General features: G+C 41.8%; 2 pseudogenes; both read left to right on the forward strand.

Annotated features, from left to right (window-relative positions):
- Positions 1-465: 465 nt before the first annotated feature.
- LOC128565031 (dnaJ homolog subfamily A member 1-like) lies at positions 466-1,962 on the forward strand (annotated as a pseudogene).
- A 15,192-nt stretch (positions 1,963-17,154) lies between these two features.
- Positions 17,155-17,620, forward strand: LOC128565033 (uncharacterized protein C9orf40-like; annotated as a pseudogene).
- Positions 17,621-19,951: the final 2,331 nt, after the last annotated feature.

The following is a 19,951-nucleotide window of genomic DNA, read 5'->3' on the forward strand; positions in this document are numbered from 1 at the left end:
GGTGTGTGCCACACCTGTTGGGGGCAAGACACAATTGTAAGAGAGACTTTACCTAACAAATGTGATCAGTGTAACCTGCTTGTTTGTACCCTCAATGAATCCCCAACAGTAAGTAAATAATTTTTTTTTAAGTATTAATGGATTTGACACAATGGGAATTTCAAATATGCATGATAAAGACAATAAAAGGTTGTCTTTTATAGAAAGGTTGAGAAAATGGAAGGACAGAAGTAAAAGACAGATGAGAGATATGTAGAATATAGAAAGGACATGATGGAGTTTACAGAAATGAAGGAGACAATCAGGGAATGTAAAGGTGCAGTAGGAAGTATCAAAATATGATTCGTAGACTTTCCAGAACGCTCGGTAGGAGGCAGAGGAGCGGCGGCTGCCCGAGCAGTGCACAACTAAGCGCTCCTTTCTGCTCCACTGTGTGGGCCTCTGCCCTCTCACTGGCTGTAGAAAATGGTGAAAGAAACCACTTACTATGATGTTTTGGGAGTCAAACCCAATGCCACTCATGAAGAATTGAACAAGGCATATAGAAAACTGGCCTTGAAGTACCACCCTGATAAGAATCCAAATGAAGGCGAGAAGTTTAAACAGATTTCTCAAGCTTATGAAGTTCTCTCTGATGTGAAGAAAAGGGAATTATATGACAAAGGAGGAGAACAGGCGATTAAAGAGGGTGGAGCAGGGCGGCGCCTGTGGCTCAGTGGGTAGGGCGCCGGTCCCATATGCCGGAGGTGGTGGGTTCATAACCCAGCCCCGGCCAAATTAAAAAAAAAAAAAAAAAAAAAAAAAAGAGGGTGGAGCAGGTGGTGGTTTTGGTTCCCCCATGGACATCTTTGATATGTTTTTTGGAGGAGAAGGAAGGATGCAGAGAGAAAGGAGAGGTAAAAATGTGGTACATCAGCTCTCAGTTACCTTAGAAGATTTATATAATGGTGCCACAAGAAAACTGGCTCTGCAAAAGAATGTGATTTGAGACAAATTGGAAGGCTGAAGTGGCAAAAAAGGAGCAGTAGAATGCTCTCCCAATTGCCGAGGTAGTGGAATGCAAATAAGAATTCATCAGATAGGACCTGGAATGGTTCAGCAAATTCAGTCTGTGTGTATGGAGTGCCAGGGCCATGGAGAAAGGATCAGTCCTAAAGATAGATGTAAAAGCTGCAATGGAAGGAAGATAGTTTGAGAGAAGAAGATTCTGGAAGTTCATATTGACAAAGGCATGAAAGATGGCCAGAAGATAACATTCCATGGTGAAGGAGACCAAGAACCAGGATTGGAGCCAAGAGATATTACCATTGTGTTAGATCAGAAGGACCATGCTGTTTTTACTAAACGAGGAGAAGACCTGTGCATGTGTATGGATATACAGCTGGTTGAAGCATTGTGTGGCTTCCAAAAGCCAATATCTACTCTTGACAACCAAACCATAGTCATCACCTCTCATCCAGGTCAGATTGTCAAGCATGGAGATATCAAGTGTGTGCTAAATGAGGGCATGCCAATTTATCGTAGACCATATGAAAAGGGTCGCCTAATCATCAAATTTAAGGAAAACTTTCCTGAAAATGGCTTTCTTTCTCCTGGTAAACTCCCATTGCTGGAAAAACTTCTACCAGAGAGGAAGGAAGTAGAAGAGACTGATGAAATGGATCAAGTAGAACTGGTGGACTTTGATCCAAATCAGGAAAGACGGTGCCATTACAATGGAGAAGCACATGAGGATGATGAACATCATCCCAGAGGTGGTGTTCAGTGTCAAACTTCTTAATGAGGCCAGTGAATGACACTCATGCTGGCATTTTTGTGCAGTAACGAATGAGTGAAGGACTGTAATCATAATATGCTCACTACTTGCTATTGTTTCTGTTTTAATATTCAACTATAGTAGTGTTTTAAAGGTTAAATGAAGAATAAATGCAAATATAAAAGCTCTGACTTTACCCTGTATGTATGACTTCAGTGTGCAAGATGAAATTTAATACCTGTTAAAAACTACTTTAAAGGGCGGCACCTGTGGCTCAGTCGGTTGGGCGCCGGCCCCATATACCGAGGGTGGTGGGTTCAGACCCAGCCCCGGCCAAACTGCAACCAAAAAATAGCCGGGCGTTGTGGCGGGCGCCTGTAGTCCCAGCTACTCGGGAGGCTGAGGCAGGAGAATCGCTTAAGCCCAGGAGTTGGAGGTTGCTGTGAGCTGGGTGAGGCCACGGCACTCTACTGAGGGCCATAAAGTGAGACTCTGTCTCTACAAAAAAAAAAAAAAAAAAAAAAAACTACTTTAAAAAAGAGTTCCTGGCATTTGTTAGGACAAACCTTGCAATTTATTTCAGCTGTGTACATGAACAAACTTAGAATGAAATGCTAGGTGTATGCATTGGCTTCAGTGTATGACCCTTCATTGTTAAGCTATGAAATTAAAACTCTGTATTTAACTGGCAATCAGATAAAGAAAACTTAATTTGAAGAGAAGTGTTGGTGTGTATAGTTAATTTATATTGAGTGGGATTCATTGTGATGCCTCTGCATTTATTATTTTGCCTCAACTGTTACCTGAAAATGGCATAATATATCATTTATCCTGTGTTACCAGTAATAGAAAAGTTGCCTTTCCAAAAAGAGGGTTTATCATAATATGCTGCTTCTCGAGGGCATGCACTTACAGAATTGCATTCTCTCTGTGCCATCCATATGTAATATATCCATATATGTGTAACTTGACCACACTTGTTTATTTCCCCCTCCCTCTTCTCTTTGGACCATGATAAACCCCTGAGTAGTAACTTCCAGAAGTTAAAGTGAAGTGAAGAGACCTTTATGTGGAGAAGTAATTTGCATGCATAATTTAGGAAGGTCTTCCTTAGGTATGTTACAGGCTTTCTTTAAATCATTTGACTTATGCTCCAAAGTAACTGTAATTTAATGTTGATAGTATAGCAAATGATGAATAGCTTTAATTCTATGTTTAAAAGTCTACATATGTTCACGTGCTTAAATCTGGGTATCAAATTTTTAAGCAGTTCTTGAAATGTATGAATGTCTCCTTAATATACTGGTTACAAAGAAATAAAAACAAAATATGATTAGTACATGGGGAAGAAAGAATATCAGCTCTAGAGGATAAAGTTTTAAAATTAACCCAGGTAGTTAAAGAGGCAGAAACAAATAGAGAGAAAGCAGAACAGTTGCTTAGGGAAATATAAGACTTCATGAAGTGTTAAAACATATGAATAATAGGGATCTGTGAAGGTGAAAAAAAAAATGTCCTACAAGATAATGGTCATCCATGTTCAACATTCTTTTTTTTTTTTTTTTTTTGTAGAGACAGAGTCTCACTGTACCGCCCTCGGGTAGAGTGCCGTGGCGTCACACGGCTCACAGCAACCTCTTAACTCTTGGGCTTACGCGATTCTCTTGCCTCAGCCTCCCGAGCAGCTGGGACTACAGGCGCCCGCCACAACACCCGGCTATTTTTTGGTTGCAGTTTGGCCGGGGCTGGGTTTGAACCCGCCACCCTCGGCATATGGGGCTGGCGCCCTACCCACTGAGCCACAGGCGCCACCCATGTTCAACATTCTTAAACGAACAATTTTCAGCCCAGAATTCCGTATCCTGCTAAACTAAGCTTCAAAACTGATGGAGAAATCAAATCTTTTGCAGATATACCATCCCTGAGGAAATTCACCACAAAAAGACCAGCTCTGCAGGAAATGAATAGACCTATTCTCAACACTGAGCTTCACAATGGGCATCAGCAAAGAAAACACACAGAAGCTAAAGGTCAAAACTTAGCTTTCACAAGCATGCAAAGGATAAAACTACACAACAGATGTTCCCAAAATAAGATGAAAAGGATTCCTCTACACTTATCAATTCTCAATAAATATCAGTGGATTAGATTCTCTACTGAAAAGGCACAGACTGGCTGATTAAATAAAAAAGCACAAACCACCTAGAGGCTGTCTACAGGAAATGCATGTAGCCTTGAAGAACAAATCAATACTCAGGGTTAAAGGATGGAAAACAGTATTTCAAGCATGGGCGGCGCCTGTGGCTCAGCAGGTAGGGCGCCGGTCCCATATGCCAGAGGTGGTGGGTTCAAACCCAGCCCCCGCCAAAAAAAAAAAAAAAAAAAACAGTATTTCAAGCAAATGGAAATCAGAAGAAAGGCAGGGTTGCAATTTTATTCTCAGACACAAGCAGATTTAAAGCAACTAAAGTGATGAAAGACTAAGAGATACAAGAGATTATCTCTGAGTACTGCAAGAAAATTGATGCCCAGAAATTTGACAATGTGGAGGAAATGGACCAATTCTGGAATCACATTCTTACCCTAGACTTACCCAAGAAGAAATAGATGCCTTTTTTTTCTTTTGATACAGAGTCTCACTATGTGGCTCTAGGTAGAGTACTATGGCAACACAGATCACAGCAACCTCCAACTCTTGAGCTTAAGTGATTCTCTTGCCTCAGCCTGCCAAGTAGCTGGGACTACAGGTGCCTGCCACAATGCCTGTCTATATTTTATTGCAGATGTCATGGTTGTTTACCTGGCCCAGGCTGAGTTTCAACCCGCCACCCCCGGTGTATGTGGCTGGTGCCGTACCAGAAATAGATTTCTTGAACAGACCAATTTCAAGCACTAAGATCATACAAACAATAAAAAATTTCGCGAGAGAGATTAAAGATGGCGGCCGAGTAACAGCTTCCCTGCAACTCGGAATAGCGAGTCTGGGGAGATAAGACTCCACGCATCTCTGGCTGGTGGGATCTGCCTATAATCATCCCTTTGAGGATACAGGGAGCCAGCAAGGGATTTCTGGACCCCAAGAGGAGGACAAAAACAGTGGAAAACTGGCAAGTGGTTGCGTGCGTTCGATTGACCAAATCACGCCGGCAACCGTAAGTACAAGCAGCAGTGAGACTGCAAGCTGGAAAGGCCTTGCCTGTGAACTGTTTCGGTGTTCTTGGATTTGGCACTCAGTTGAACTGCCTTGGGGAGAACTTGAGCAGGAGTGTGGAGAACTTTGGGCATTGTCTGGGGCCCCAGACTGAGCCACTGAGCTGGGCTCAGGAAGCCATTGTGAAAGAACTGCCCCAGCAAGATCCGCCCTCAGGGTCTCAGAGCAAAAATTGGGCAGGTCAAAGTAACATACTGTCTGAGCAGCCTAAAGGCGGGGAATGACCTGCTTTACAGCCTTAATCCTTAGGGGCAGAGTGAGACAGTTATGGCACACTGGAGCCTTGGGCTGTTGCCCTGCGTAGAGTGCCGTAACATCACAGCTCATAGCAACCTCAAACTCCTGGGCTTGGTGCCACCCAGACCTCCATAAGAGCTGTGCAGTGACCCCTGACGGGTGACCTGCACCCACCGGGCCTCCACATTCCCTGACCAGGAACTGCGGGAGCCATGCACCCTGCATCCTCCCTCCTGTGTCCTCCCGGCTTCCACACTAGCCTGTTCATCTGGACAGGGACTCTGGTAGCTGCGTGACCTTTGGAGCCCTCCCTGCCTCTGCACAGAGCTCTTCTCCTGGCCAGAGACTGCTGGAGCCTTGGGTTCTCTGTGTCAAAGTCACTGGGCGCCTAGCACTCCCAGAACCGTGCACACCACCCCCAGCCCTGTGGCTGGATCTGGGTGTGTCACAAACCATAGCTGCTTCCACAATCAGAACTCCCTAGCTAGAGCAGCCCCAGAGGAACTACACAGGGTCACTCCCTACAAAGATCCAGCAACAATAGAGTGATCCCACTGGGGTCTAATATTGGAGAGAAACCTCCCCAACTCTGAGGACAGCTAGAGGCAATGGTGAAAAAGAATCATGAGGCGAAATCAACAAAAAAACTCTGGCAATATGAATAATCAGAGTAGATCAACTCCCCCAAGGATCAATGGGGCAGAAACAGCACAAGACCCAATGCACAAACAAATAGCTGAGATGTCAGAAATTGAATTCAGGATCTGAATAGCAAATAAAATCAAATTAGAATTCCAAAAGTTATCTCAAGAATTCAACGGATTCAAAGACCAAATGACCAAAGATTTCGACACATTGAGACAAGAAGTTGCATGCCTCAAAGATCTGAGAAACACAGTAGAATCCCTCAGCAACAGAATGGAGCAAGCAGAAGAAAGGATTTCTGACATCAAAGACAAAGCTTTCGAACGCTCTGAAACCCTCAAGGAAGAAGAGAAATGGAGAGCAAAAACAGACCACTCTCTCAGAGAGCTCTGGGATAATTCGAAGAAAACTAATATTCGTCTTAGAGGGATCCCCAAAAGTGACGAAGTGGCTTCACAAGGCACAGAGTCTCTTCTCCATGACATTATGAAGGAGAACTTTCCAGACATGCCAAAAGATTCCGAAATTCAGATAGCAGACAGTTTCAGAACTCCAGCACGACTCAAACAAAATAAGACATCCCCCAGACACATCATAATCAATTTCACTAAAGTTAATATGAAGGCGAAAATTCTGAAAGCAGCCAGACGAAAGAAAACCATTACCTACAAGGGGAAGAATATCAGAATAACTGCAGATCTCTCTGCTGAAACCTTTCAAGCTAGAAGAGGATGGTCATCGACTTTTAATCTCCTAAAACAAAATAACTTTCAACCCAGGATCCTGTACCCAGCTAAAATGAGCTTCATTTATGACGGAGAAATTAAATACTTCAACGACATTCATATGTTGAAGAAATTTGCCACAACTAAACCAGCTCTCTAGGACATTCTTGGACCTATCCTCCATAAAGACCAGCATAATTCTCCACCACAAAAGTCAACCCACCCAAAAAATTTTTGATCAAATTCCAACTTCCACAGTTGCAAAAGGATTAAAAATGTCCACCGGTCTCTCAAAAGGCTTGTCATAACTCTCAATTAATGTGAATGGTTTAAATTGTCCTCTAAAGAGGCATAGGTTGGCGGACTGGATACAAAAACTCAAGCCAAATATCTGCTGCATCCAAGAATCACATCTTACATTAAAAGACAGATATAGCCTCAAGGTGAAGGGATCGTCATCTATAGTCCAAGCAAATGGAAAGCAGAAAAAAGCAGGCATTGCAATCCTGTTCACAGATGCAATAGGCTATAAACCAACCGAAATAAGGAAGGCTAAAGATGGACACTTCATATTTGTTAAAGGCAATACTCAATATGATGAGATCTCAATTATTAATATTTATGCACCCAACCATAACGCACCTCAATTTATAAACAAACTCTAACAGGCATGAGCAACTCGATTTCCTCCACTTCCACAGTAGTTGGAGATTTTAACACCCCTTTAGCAGTCCAGGATAGATGCTCCAAAAAGAAGCTAAGCAAAGAAATTTTAGATTTAAACCCAACCATTCAACATCTGGATTTAACAGACATCTACAGAACATTTCATACCAAAAAAACTGAATACACATTCTTCTCATCAGCCCATGGAACATACTCCAAAATTGACCACATCCTAGGCCACAAATCTAACCTCAGCAAATTTAAAAAAATAGAAATTATTCCTTGCATCATCTCAGACCATCATGGAAACAAAGTTGAACTCAATAACAGCAGGAACCTGCATACCCATACAAAAACATGGAAGCTAAACAACCTTATGCTGAAGGATACATGGGTTATAGACGAGATTAAGAAGGAAATCACCATATTTTTGGAACAAAACAACAATCAAGACACGAATTACCAGAACCTCTGGGATACTGCAAAGGCAGTCCTAAGAGGGAAACTTAGAGCACTGCAAGCCTTCCTCAAGAAAACGGAAAGACAGGAAGTCAATAACTTAATGGAACATCTCAAGCAACTGGAGACAGAAGAACACTCCAACCCCAAACCCAGCAGAAGAAAAGAAATAACCAAAATCAGAGCAGAATTAAATGAAATTGAAAACAAAAGAATTATACAACAGATCAATAAATCCAAAAGCTGGTTTTGTTAAAAGATCAATAAAATAGATAAACCTTTCGCCAACCTAACCAGGAAAAAAAGAGTAAAATCTCTAATTTCATCAATCAAAAATGGTAATGATGAAATAACAGACCCCTCAGAAATTCAAAAAATCCTCAACGAATACTACAAGAAACTCTACTCTCACAAATATGAAAATCTGAAAGAAATCGACCAATACCTGGAAGCACACCACCTACCAAGACTTACCCAGAATGAAGTGGAAATGTTGAACAGGCCTATATCAAGTTCTGAAATAGCATCAACTATACAAAATCTCCCTAAAAAGAAAAGCCCAGGACCAGATGGCTTTACGTCAGAATTCTACCAAACATTTAAAGAAGAACTAGTACCTATACTACTAAACCTCTTCCAAAATATAGAAAAAGAAGGAATATTACCCAGTACATTCTACAAAGCAAACATCACCTTGATCCCCAAACCAGGGAAAGACCCAACAAGAAAAGAAAATTATAGACCAATATCACTAATGAATATTGATGCTAAAATATTCAATAAGATCCTAACAAACAGAATCCAACAACACATCAAAAAAATTATACACCACGACCAAGTGGGATTTATCCCAGGGTCTCATGGCTGGTTCAATATACGTAAATCTATAAATGTAATTCGCCACATAAACAAACTTAAAAATAAAGACCATATGATTCTTTATTGATACAGAAAAAGCTTTTGATAATATCCAGCATCCCTTCATGATCAGAGCACTTAAGAAAATTGGTATAGAAGGGACATTTCTTAAACTAATAGAGGCCATCTACAGCAAACCCACAGCCAATATCATATTGAATGGAGTTAAATTGAAATCATTTCCACTTAGATGAGGAACCAGGCAAGGTTGCCCAGTGTCTCCATTGCTCTTTAACATTGTAATGGAAGTTTTAGCCATTGCAATTAGGGAAGAAAAGGCGATCAAGGGTATCCACATAGGGTCAGAAGAGATCAAACTTTCACTCTTCGTATATCTGGAAAACACTAGGGATTCTACTACAAAACTTTTAGAAGTGATCAAGGCAATGTCTCAGGCTACAAAATGAATACCCATAAATCTGTAGCCTTTTTATGTACCAACAATAAGCAAGCCGAACAAACAGTCAAGGACTCTATTCCTTTCACAGTAGTGCCAAAGAAGATGAAATATTTGGGAGTATACCTAACAAAGGACGTGAAAGTTCTCTACAAAGAGAACTATGAAACTCTAAGAAAAGAAATAGCCGAAGATGTTAATAGATGAAAAAACATACCATGCTCATGGCTGGGAAGAATCAACATTGTTAAAATGTCCATACTGCCCAAAACAATATATAATTTTAATGCAATTCCTATTGAAGCTCCATTGTCATACTTTAAAGATCTTGAAAAAACAATACTTCATTTTATATGGAATCAGAAAAAACCTCAAATAGCCAAAACATTACTGAGCAATAAAAACAAAGCAGGAGGAATCACACTACCAGATCTGAGACTGTACTATAAATCCATAGTGATCAAAACAGCATGGTACTGGCACAAAAGCAGAGAAGTAGATGTCTGGAACATAATAGAGAACCAAGAGATGGATCCAGCTACTTACCATTATTTGATCTTTGACAAGCCAATTAAAAACATTCAGTGGGGAAAAATTCCCTATTTAAAAAATGGTGCTGGGTGAACTGGCTGGCGACCTGTAGAAGATTGAAACTGGACCCACACCTTTACCATTAACTAAGATAGACTCTCACTGGAGAAAAGATTTAAACTTAAGGCATGAAACTATAAAAATACGTGAAGAAAGTGCAGGGAAAACTCTTGAAGGAATAGGCCTGGGTGAATATTTTATGAGGTGGACTCCCCAGGCAATTGAAGCAGTATCAAAAATATACTGCTGGGACCTCATCCAACTAAAAAGCTTCTGCACAGCCGAACATAGTGAGTAAAGCAAGCAGACAGCCCTCAGAATGGGAGAAAATATTTGCAGGTTATACCTCCGATAAAGGTCTAATAACCAGAATCCACAGAGAACTCAAACGTATCAGCAAGAAAAGAACACGTGACCCCATCTCAGGGTGGGCAAGGGACTTGAAGAGAAACTTCTCTAAAGAAGACCGACGCACAATATACAAACACATGAAAAAAAGCACATCATCCTTAATCATCAGAGAAATGACAACAACAATGACAACTAGAACAAAAATAGCTAGGTGTTATGTCGTGTGCCTGTAATCCCAGCTACTTTGGAGCCTGAGGCAAGAAAATCACTTAAGCCCAAGAGTTGGAGGTTGCTGTGAGCTATGGCACCATGGCATTCTGCCAAGGGTGACATAGTGAGACTCTGTCTCTAAACAAAAACAAAACAAAGCAAAGACCATATGATCCTCTCAATAGATGCAGGAAAAGCATTCCATAAAATTCAGCAACCATTTCTAATTAGAACACTTAAGAATATAGTCATAGGTGGCACATTCCTTACACTGATGAAAGTCATCTATGACAAACCCACAGCTAATATTATAGTGAATGGAGTAAAACTGAAAGATTTCCCACTTATAACTGGAACCAGATTAGGTTGTCCTCTATCACCAAACTTCAACATAGTGCTGGAAGTTCTAGCCAATACAATCAGACAGGAGAAGGAAATAAAAGGCATCCAAATGTGAGCAGAGGAGGTCAAATACTTGCTCTTTACTGATAATATGATCTTATACTTAGAAAACTCCAAAGACTCAACCACAAGACTTCTGGAATTGATAAAAAAAAAAATACCATAATGTCTCAGGATATAAAATCAATGTCCATAAACCAGTAGCATTTGTATATGCCAATAACAGCCAAGTTGAGAAGCTAATCAAGGACACAATTCCCATCATAGTAGCTCCAGAAAAAAATAAATATCTAGGAATATACCTATTAAAAGAGGTGAAGGACCTCCATAAAGAAAATTATGAAACCCTAAGAAATATACTAGCAGAAGATATTAACAAATGGAAGACCATACCATGCTCAAAGCTGGAAAGAATCAACATTGTTAAAATGTCTATACTACCCAAAGAGAACATACACAGGGGAAAAGTGCCCTGGCCCACCGGGAATTCAACGGGGACCTGGGAAACAAAGGGGTTAGTCGAATGAGGGGACAAGAGACACGAAAGAACGAGAGCAAGTCAAGAGTCTGATCAAGCTCCGTCGAGTTTATTTTTCAGCTGGACTTATAAGCACACAAATGAGGAAATAACTAAGGGCTATTCCTAACAGGGCGGGGAGGGGGCTAGTTTCTGGAAAATTACTAGGAGAAGGACCCTAAGGCAGGGGGTGCATTTTTGAGGAGATAAGCAAGGGGAAAGTACCGTTGCTGTTTACGGTTGAATTCCTGAGAACAGTTTGCCTGTAAAATCAAGATAGCAAGGGGTATTCTTGTGAGATGTTTTGGCTCCCAGCATCTCCTCCCTTTTAGTTTTTTAAATTGTTGGGGTCTGTCAGTTGTCGGCATAGAAGAGAGGGCATTAACCTTTTGGGGGGAAGTATTGACCTGATTCCTCCCGCGGGCATAATGACCGCATGATAAGTTTGAGCGTCTTTTGGGGAGGAGAGGAGAAATTTTTACGACGCTAACCTCTATGCAAATCAGGTTTGCTTCCAAGGGACTCAGAGAGGCTGTTTATGCCTTCCCTCTGCAGTGTCTATTGCACCCCGTAAAAAGGTACCCAGGTTGTACTCACATATGATGGTGAGTCAACGTGCATAGCTCTGAGTGCTTACGCGGTTCCTGGAGGAATATCTTCGTTGGCAAGGCCCCGGTCTGCAAGGTCGAGTCTATGATAATGGACTTGAATGGGTTTTGATGCCAGGGAGTCAATCTGTAATTTGATAAAATTCATGATTTTGTTAAGAATAATGGGTCCAAGGGTGATTATTAATAGCAAGAATAAGGGGACCTGCAAGGGGCATGAGTAAGGAGTACATGGAGGATTTCCATCACTCGTTTGCCTCAGAAGAAAATTTTTGTTTTTGTAAATTTAAGCTAAGCTTATGAAGTTTGTCAATCTGTGTTTTCATCAGTCGAGTTTTCAGTTAAATAAAAGCACCAAGTGAAGGGCTTGGTAACTGCTGGAACAGGTTGGCCCAGTGCCGGGAGGCAGAAGATCAGGAGATAAGGCAGCATCATGGATGGAAATCCGTGGTTCTGGAAGGGAAAGGAGAAAGATAATCTCAGGGAGGTTTTTCTCCCTGGATTTTAGAATTGTTATCAATTTGTTTTACTAATCTTTCAGGCAGCCATCTGGCTGCATTTTCTTTCATATTTGGACTGCACATAATTAGTCTTAGTTGGGCCAGGATGTCTCTGCCCCAGAGATTGACTGGGAGGCCAGGCACAACATAAGGTTGGACAGTACCAGTGTTGCCTTCCACGTCTGTCCATTTGAGGAATTCAGCACTCTGTTGGGGGTTGGAGGTTTGGCCAATACCCCGGAGATGGGTTAGGGAAGTAGTGAGGGGCCAGGAAGGGGGCCAGTATTTACTGGCGATTATTGTGGCATCTGCCCCAGTGTCAAGTAATCCTTCAAAAGTTTTGTCATTTAATTGTAGCTTAAGGAGGGATTTTTTTTGTGTGATTTGTCTGACCCAATAACCGTCAGAGGAACCGAGGTTATGAGTACCTCGGGTTTTTAGAGAATAAGGATGGTTGGAGGGGAAGAGCTGAGCTATTCTTTGGCCTGGGTGAATGGTTATAGGGCCGAGGGAGGCGGAAGCAAGTATTTTAATTTCTCTGGCGTAATCATTATCAATGATGCGGGGGGAATAGTGAGGCCTTGCAGGGTGGTACTGTCATGGCCAAGAAGAAGTCCGAAAGTGTTGGGGGGCAAGGGGCCATAAACCCCAGTAGGGAGGATTTGGATGCCCATTTCAGGTGTTAGTATTGCACTGGTGGAGGAACAGAGGTCCAGTCCTGCGCTGCCGGCAGTTGCTCGGGAGAGGGAGAGGAGGCTTGGACTTGAGGGGGCGGGTTTTGGGGGACAAACCTGATAGCCCCAGATTTAGAGTTTTTATTTTGGAAGGTTTGTTAAATATCAAAGGCCTAAAACATTTGTTTAAAGAAAATTACCAGCCGGGGCGGCACCTGTGGCTCAGCGGGTAGGGCGCCGGTCCCATATGCCGGAGGTGGCGGGTTCAAACCCAGCCCCGGCCAAAAAAAAAAAAAAAAGAAAATTACCAGCCAAAAGATTTTAAAGGAAATACATAGTCAACTGGATCACATGTAAATTCTTTCACAAAGTTTCTTTTATGAACTTCATTTAACCTGCACAGACCATCTACAAACATTTTAAACTTTCTTTAACTTTCGCCCTGCCTTTCACTTTCTTACACAACCATTCTGTTTCAGGACAAAATTTATCATACAAGATTCTTTCTTTACAGAATGCCATTCTCCTGTCTAATTTCTCTTACTCTTAAAAACTCACTTTCCACAAAACAGGATCCCAGTTTACCATGAAGTCACCCATTCACTCAGCCAAACTGATAACTAGAAGGTTTAAAAGGTAAGAATCTTACCCTAAGACAAAGATTCAGTTTCCCCAACAATTTAAACAACTAAATTATTACATTTTACAAATGAGAGGCATTTATGAGATGTAACATTGATACAGGATTTTCCCACTCAGGGCTGGACAGGGAACCCCCGTTTTTCAGGCTCAGGCATAGGAACAGAAACAGAAGGGCAGGCTGAGGGTGGTCTGGAGTGTTCTTTAAGCGCCTTCTCTCCTTCTTTAACAACTTCTTGGATATCAGGCCATTGGTTGTAAGTTTTTAAAACATTTTCCAGTAGGAAAATGCGTGAACGGGGATTTTTTCGGGGCCGAATGTTTTATAATAATCTTTTAGACAATCACCGACTCTATCTCAGAACATTAATAGTGCCTTCTTGGGGGAACCAAGGACAGATATCACCAATAAAAACAAAACATTTATAGAGATCCTTTTTTCTTTACCCGAATTCCTCATGTCTTGAGGGACTCCTTGAGTCCCTGAATAAACAAGTTATGTTTACTTAACGTTTGTCCCATAAACTCGTTGCTTTCTCTTACCTTGACGGATCAGACTCGCAGGTGGGCAATTCTGCGGCTATCTCAGTGCGGATCTTCACTCACGTCCTTCTTGTGGCGCGGCTATCACAGTGCAGATTTTCACTCACAACCTTGGTGTTGCGGCAATCCAATGATAAGGGTACCCTTATTGGCAGCAACGTTCGATGACACCCCCGTACCCTTGCCCCACGTCGGGCGCCAATTGCCCCGGCCCGCAGGGAATTCAACGGGGACCTGGGAAACAAAGGGGTCAGTCGAATGAGGGGACAAGAGACACGAAAGAATGAGAGCAAGTCAAGAGTCTGATCAAGCTCCGCCGAGTTTATTTTTCAGCTGGACTTATAAGCACACAAATGAGGAAGTAACTAAGGGCTATTCCTAACAGGGCGGGGAGGGGGCTAGTTTCTGGAAAATTACTAGGAGAAGGACCCTAAGGCAGGGGGTGCATTTTTGAGGAGATACGCAAGGGGAAAGTACCGTTGCTGTTTACGGTTGAATTCCTGAGAACAGTTTGCCTGTAAAATCAAGATAGCAAGGGGTATTCTTATGAGATGTTTTGCCTCCCGGCAGAAAAGATTCTCTATTCATTAAATGCTGCTGGGAGAACTGGATAACCATATGTAAAAGACTGAAACTAGACCCACATCTTTGTCCACTCACAAAAATTGATTCAAGATGGATAAAAGATTTAAATCTAAGGCATGAAACAATACAAATCCTCGAAGAATGGGTGGGGAAACACTTGAAAAAATCAGCATGGGGAAAGATTTTATAATGAAGACCTCCATGGCAATTGCAACAACACAAATAAATAAATAAATGGGGGGCGGCGCCTGTGGCTCAGCGGGTAGGGCGCCGTCCCCATATGCTGAGGGTGGCAGGTTCAAACCCAGCCCCGGCCAAACTGCAACAAAAAAATAGCCGGGCGTTGTGGCGGGCACCTGTAGTCCCAGCTACTCGGGAGGCTGAGGCAAGAGAATCGCCCAAGCCCAAGGATTTGGAGGTTGCTGTGAGCTGTGTGACGCCACAGCACTCTACCGAGGGCGATAAGGTGAGACTCTAGTCTCTACAAAAAAAAAAAAATAATAAAAAATAAATAAATAAATGGGACTTAATTAAACTGACTAGCTTCTGTATAGCTAAGGAGACAATAACCAAAGCAAATATGTCCATTATATGTTTCAGACAAAAGCTTGATACAGAGAACTCAATTAATCAACAAAAAAAGAGCCAACAATCCTATATGTCACTGGCAAGACACATGAATAGAACCTTCTCTAAAGAAGACAGACAAATGACTAACAAACATATGCAGAAATGCTCATCATCCCTAATCATCCGAGAAGTGCAAATCAAAACTCCCCTTAGGTATCACTTAACCCCAGTGAGAATGGTCCACACCACAAAGTCTCAAAGCTGCAGATGCTGACATGGATGTGGAGAGATGGGAACACTGTCACCATGCTGATGGGACTACAAAGTAATACTACCTTTTTGGAGGAAGTATGGAGAATCCCCAAAGAACTCAAATTAGATCTCCCATTTGATCCTGTAATCCCATTACGGGGCATCTACCCAGAAGAAAAAAAATCATTTTATCATAAGGACATTTTCACTAGACTGTTTATTGCAGCTCAATTTACAATTGCCAAAATGCGGAAACAGCCTAATTGCTACTGTTGATTGACTGGAGACGTGAGAGAACAGCAGCTTTGCCCTGGGTATAAGCTCACTCCTGCAATTATTAAGGGTAAACAAGAAACAGACTACATCGCATGGGATGGTGTGTAGCAAAGGATCTTTATTCTTGATCACTTCATATACTTGGTGGTCACGTACACACTTAATCTATGATCTCTAACTCTTTCTATCTAACCTTAACTTGTGAGGAGACACCAAGTCTACAAATCAGCAGAATTTTCTCTGCTTTTTCTTTCTTCTCAGACATGTGTTAATTCTTCAGCAAGGTATCCAAATAAAAATCACAAAGAACTCCTGGGGAAGAAGGGGAAATAAAATCCCTCAAGCACACACTTAGTTTGCCTCATAATGGAGTAATGACTTTGTTCTTCCACAGGCAGAGACCTTTAGGCTCTAAAGATGATGTGTTTTTAACACCTGTCAAAAATACTCTGGCAGATAGAGATTGTAAGTCTCCGACCACATGGGCTTAACAGGAGCATAACATCAGAGAAACTGTTCTGGAACAGTCTCTGAGTATGCCTCAAAGGGGAGTCCAGTTCCCTTTTCGCCTTTGTGTTACCCTGTTTCACCCAAAAAAAGACAGTGTCTTATATTAATTTTTGCTCCCAAAGATGCGCTAGGTCTTATTTTCAGGGGATGTCTTATTTTTCCATGAAGAATACGGTACACATTTATTGTTAAATGAAAATAAAGGAAATTTATTACCTGTATACTGTATGATAGTACGGTAGTTGTCAACACAAACCAGACAAACTGTGAATCCTACCTTCAGTCATCATGAGGGTGGCTGCGAGCATCAGGCAGTGTTACCAGAGACAGACCAGCACTCACCAGCTTTGCCGCATCCCGTCGGCTCTGTTCCTCCTGTTCTACACACATCTGCAAAAGTCTCCTCCTCTCTCCTGCACTGCGCTCAGTGCTCACTCTGACCTCTGCTCTGCCTCCACACTTAAGTGACGTCAGGACTCCACGTAATGTCACTGGTTGCTAGATGCCAGTCGGGGTGGCCCTAGCAACCAGTTTATGGTAAATTAATTTTCATTCCAAGACAGAGCCTGGGGTGGGGGGGCTTATTTTCCGGGGGATGCCTTATAGTTCACCCAGAAGAAAACCTGTAAGTAGGTCTTATTTTCAGAGGATGTTTTATTTTCAGGGAAACACGGAAGCAAAAGCCATTTTTAACCCATTACAGACTTGCCTTGTGTGGCTTATGTGGGACAGTTTAACCCACACCTACCAACTCAGGAACGGATTAACAAGCTGTGGTATATGTATACCATAGAATACTATTCAGCCATTAATACTATTTGTATTAATCTGGATGGAGGTGGAATGCATTCTTCTCAGTAAAGCATCACAAGAATGGAGAAGCAAGGGGCAGGAGCCCCAGCCTCTGGGCCCATGGCCAAGCAGCTTGTGGCTGAGCCAGTGACATTCTACGTTCCTTGGAAGCGGCTCCTGCTCAGCAATTTCACTGAGGAGCCACTTCTGTTGCCGCTCTGGATCCGGGCACCAGGGGCAGGCATCCTGGGCAGCTTCTTGGCGTCCCGGAGCTTCGCCGAAAGCGCAGAATCGACATGGGGGCTATAGCAGAGTCTTCGGCTTCACCCAGCAAGCGCCAAGACAGAGGGGACAGCAGCGTTCCAGGCGGCGAAGAGTGTGAAGGCCGCGGCCTGGAAACCAGTAAGCCATGGTTGCTGCAGCCTCCACACAATGAAGAATTTTGGCAGTATAATACCTTTCAGTACTGGAGGAATCCTTACCACCTACTGATCTGGCAGACATTGAAGATGTAACTGAAGACGACCTGACAGAAGCAACACTTCAGGGCAAGAATGAAGTGGCTGAGATTGACGTGGAGTCCTGACATAAGGAGCTGAATAAGTGGGATTCATTAAATTTGAGAAGACACGATCTAAGTGAATTCATGTATTCTTAAGGAAAAAAGTTATTTTCTATACTTGATGTGGTATCATTTCCAAACCTGAAAAATAAGGAAAGGTTGTTTTGACAATAAATACCTGCAGTTACTGTTGTGCCCAGATCTTGAAATCCCCCACAAAGACCACTAAGGAGCCAAGTCCGATGCAAAAGCTATAGAGCCGTTTATTCACAGACTCAATTCCGGGCTTCTCATTCCTGGCACAGCAGGAGGGCAGAGAAGCCCCGACAGCAGAGGGAAGAGCAGTTTTAAGGACACAGAAAAGAAAAAGGAGGTGGGGGGGGAATAGGGGTGTAGGTAACTAAACAATGTTTGAGTTGGGCTGATTGCTTAGGGGAAAGATTTACTACTACCGGGGCATTATCGCTGGGGGCAGACACACTGGAGCCCTGGGTGGGGGAGGAAGCAGGTTGCCTATCACCTTTGGTATGCAGCTGTAAATTGAAGGCTGTGGGGCAAAGTGGGGTCAGTGAAGGCTGTGAGACAAAATGGAGTTAGTTTTAACAAAATGAAGTTAGCTTTGTCCTTTCATTACAACTGAACCTGGGATTTGTTGCAGATATAGTGCAGTTTGGGAAGTATTTTATGTATGCATTCTTAAGGAAAAAGGCTTTGTTTAGATTCCAAATCCGAAGATAGTGATCTTACAAAAGGAAACTCTGGCAGTTTTTGAAACACTCAAATATCCCTCCCACGGGCACCAAAAAGTTTATTTGTGGTTTGTGAAATAATAAATATTTTATAATAACTATTACTAATAAAATACTTTCTAATACGTTTTATTGACTCTTAGTTGAACAAAGCTGACTTGAACATCTATGCCAATTTAAAATGAATTCTTTCTGGAAGCTAGCATTGTTTTAATTCAAAGCTTTCAAAATGTGAAGTAGGAAGAATTTCAGTTTGGGTAGCATGTATGCGTAACTTCTAATATCTGATGTTTGTTACGCTCTACTATGGACCATCAAAAATGGATAAAGAACAATTTGGAATGAGTCAGTGCCTGACCCCTCCCCCTTTTTCCAAGGAGAAGGGGAAAGAAATTTATCATATGATGAGTTTCTTGGTTCTGAATTGCTTTGAATGCATGGTTTTTATTGCTGTTCCTTTAGACTTGTAGTTCTCCAACACTGACAGCACTTTAAAATCTTTGCCTGGACCTCTCTCTTCAGAGATTCTCATTTAATTGTTTCTGAGGTGAGCCTTGGAGATAGCTATTTTTTTAAGCACCAGTTTTCTTTCTCTTCATTCCTCTAAAGTGCAGACAGGTTTGAGAACCACTAGACTAATGGTAGTATTTTCCTGTTTAAAAGAGATAACTAATTTGAGCTGAAACAATATCTCTTAATTAGCTTTGGTTTTTTGCTCTGTTGATGGCTTTGTAACAAGCAAATTATTGTTTTGTTATTACTGTTTCATTGTTTTTTTTTTCTATTGAACCCGCCACCTCCGGCATATGGGACTGGCGCCCTACCCCTTGAGCCACAGGCGCCACCCCTACTGTTTCATTGTTAAAGAAATAAAGTAAATAATTTGTGTTTGAGTTATATGAGTAACCGTGATTAAGTTAATTAACTTTTGCACTACATCCAGGATTTTGACTTTGTAATTGAGTAACTCCTCCTTGCTTATGTGTTTTTTGTTGTTGATGACATTAGATTCAAAATTCAAGAAAGATGGTAAATGCCAATGAGAGAGAGAAACCTTGATGTTTTATGTGTACTGCAGGATTTAAGAATGGGTTGACAATAAGACAAACTGTATATAGTACTGTGGTCAGACACAGTTCAAAGTCTTGTACTGTCACTTCCTACCTAGGTAACCTTAAGTAAGTTATTTTTTATCTTTAAGCCTCAGATTTCTCACCTGTAAAATGAGAAATAATAAATAGTATCTACCTCAGGAAAAAAATAAAGAATGGAGAAGCAAGAATCCAATGTACTCAATTCTATTATGAAAGCAATAGATGACCTAATACATGGTGGGGAAGTAGGGAGATAGGAGAGCTGGGAGAGGGTGGATGGGAGGGGGTTGGGGGGTTCATGGTATATGGCACACCTTTGGGGGCAGGACACAATTATAAGAGGGACTTTACCTAACAAATGTAATCAGTGTAACCTAATTCTTTGTACCCTCAATTAATCCCAAATAATAAAATAAATATATATGTGTGTGTATTCCATGTGAATGCTCATCAATGGGTGACCTAGGCCAAAAACAACTTCTTAATAACTAAGTGGAGAGGATGACTTACTC

The sequence above is a fragment of the Nycticebus coucang genome, chromosome 14 (assembly GCF_027406575.1).
Source record: "Nycticebus coucang isolate mNycCou1 chromosome 14, mNycCou1.pri, whole genome shotgun sequence".
NCBI lineage: Eukaryota > Metazoa > Chordata > Mammalia > Primates > Lorisidae > Nycticebus > Nycticebus coucang.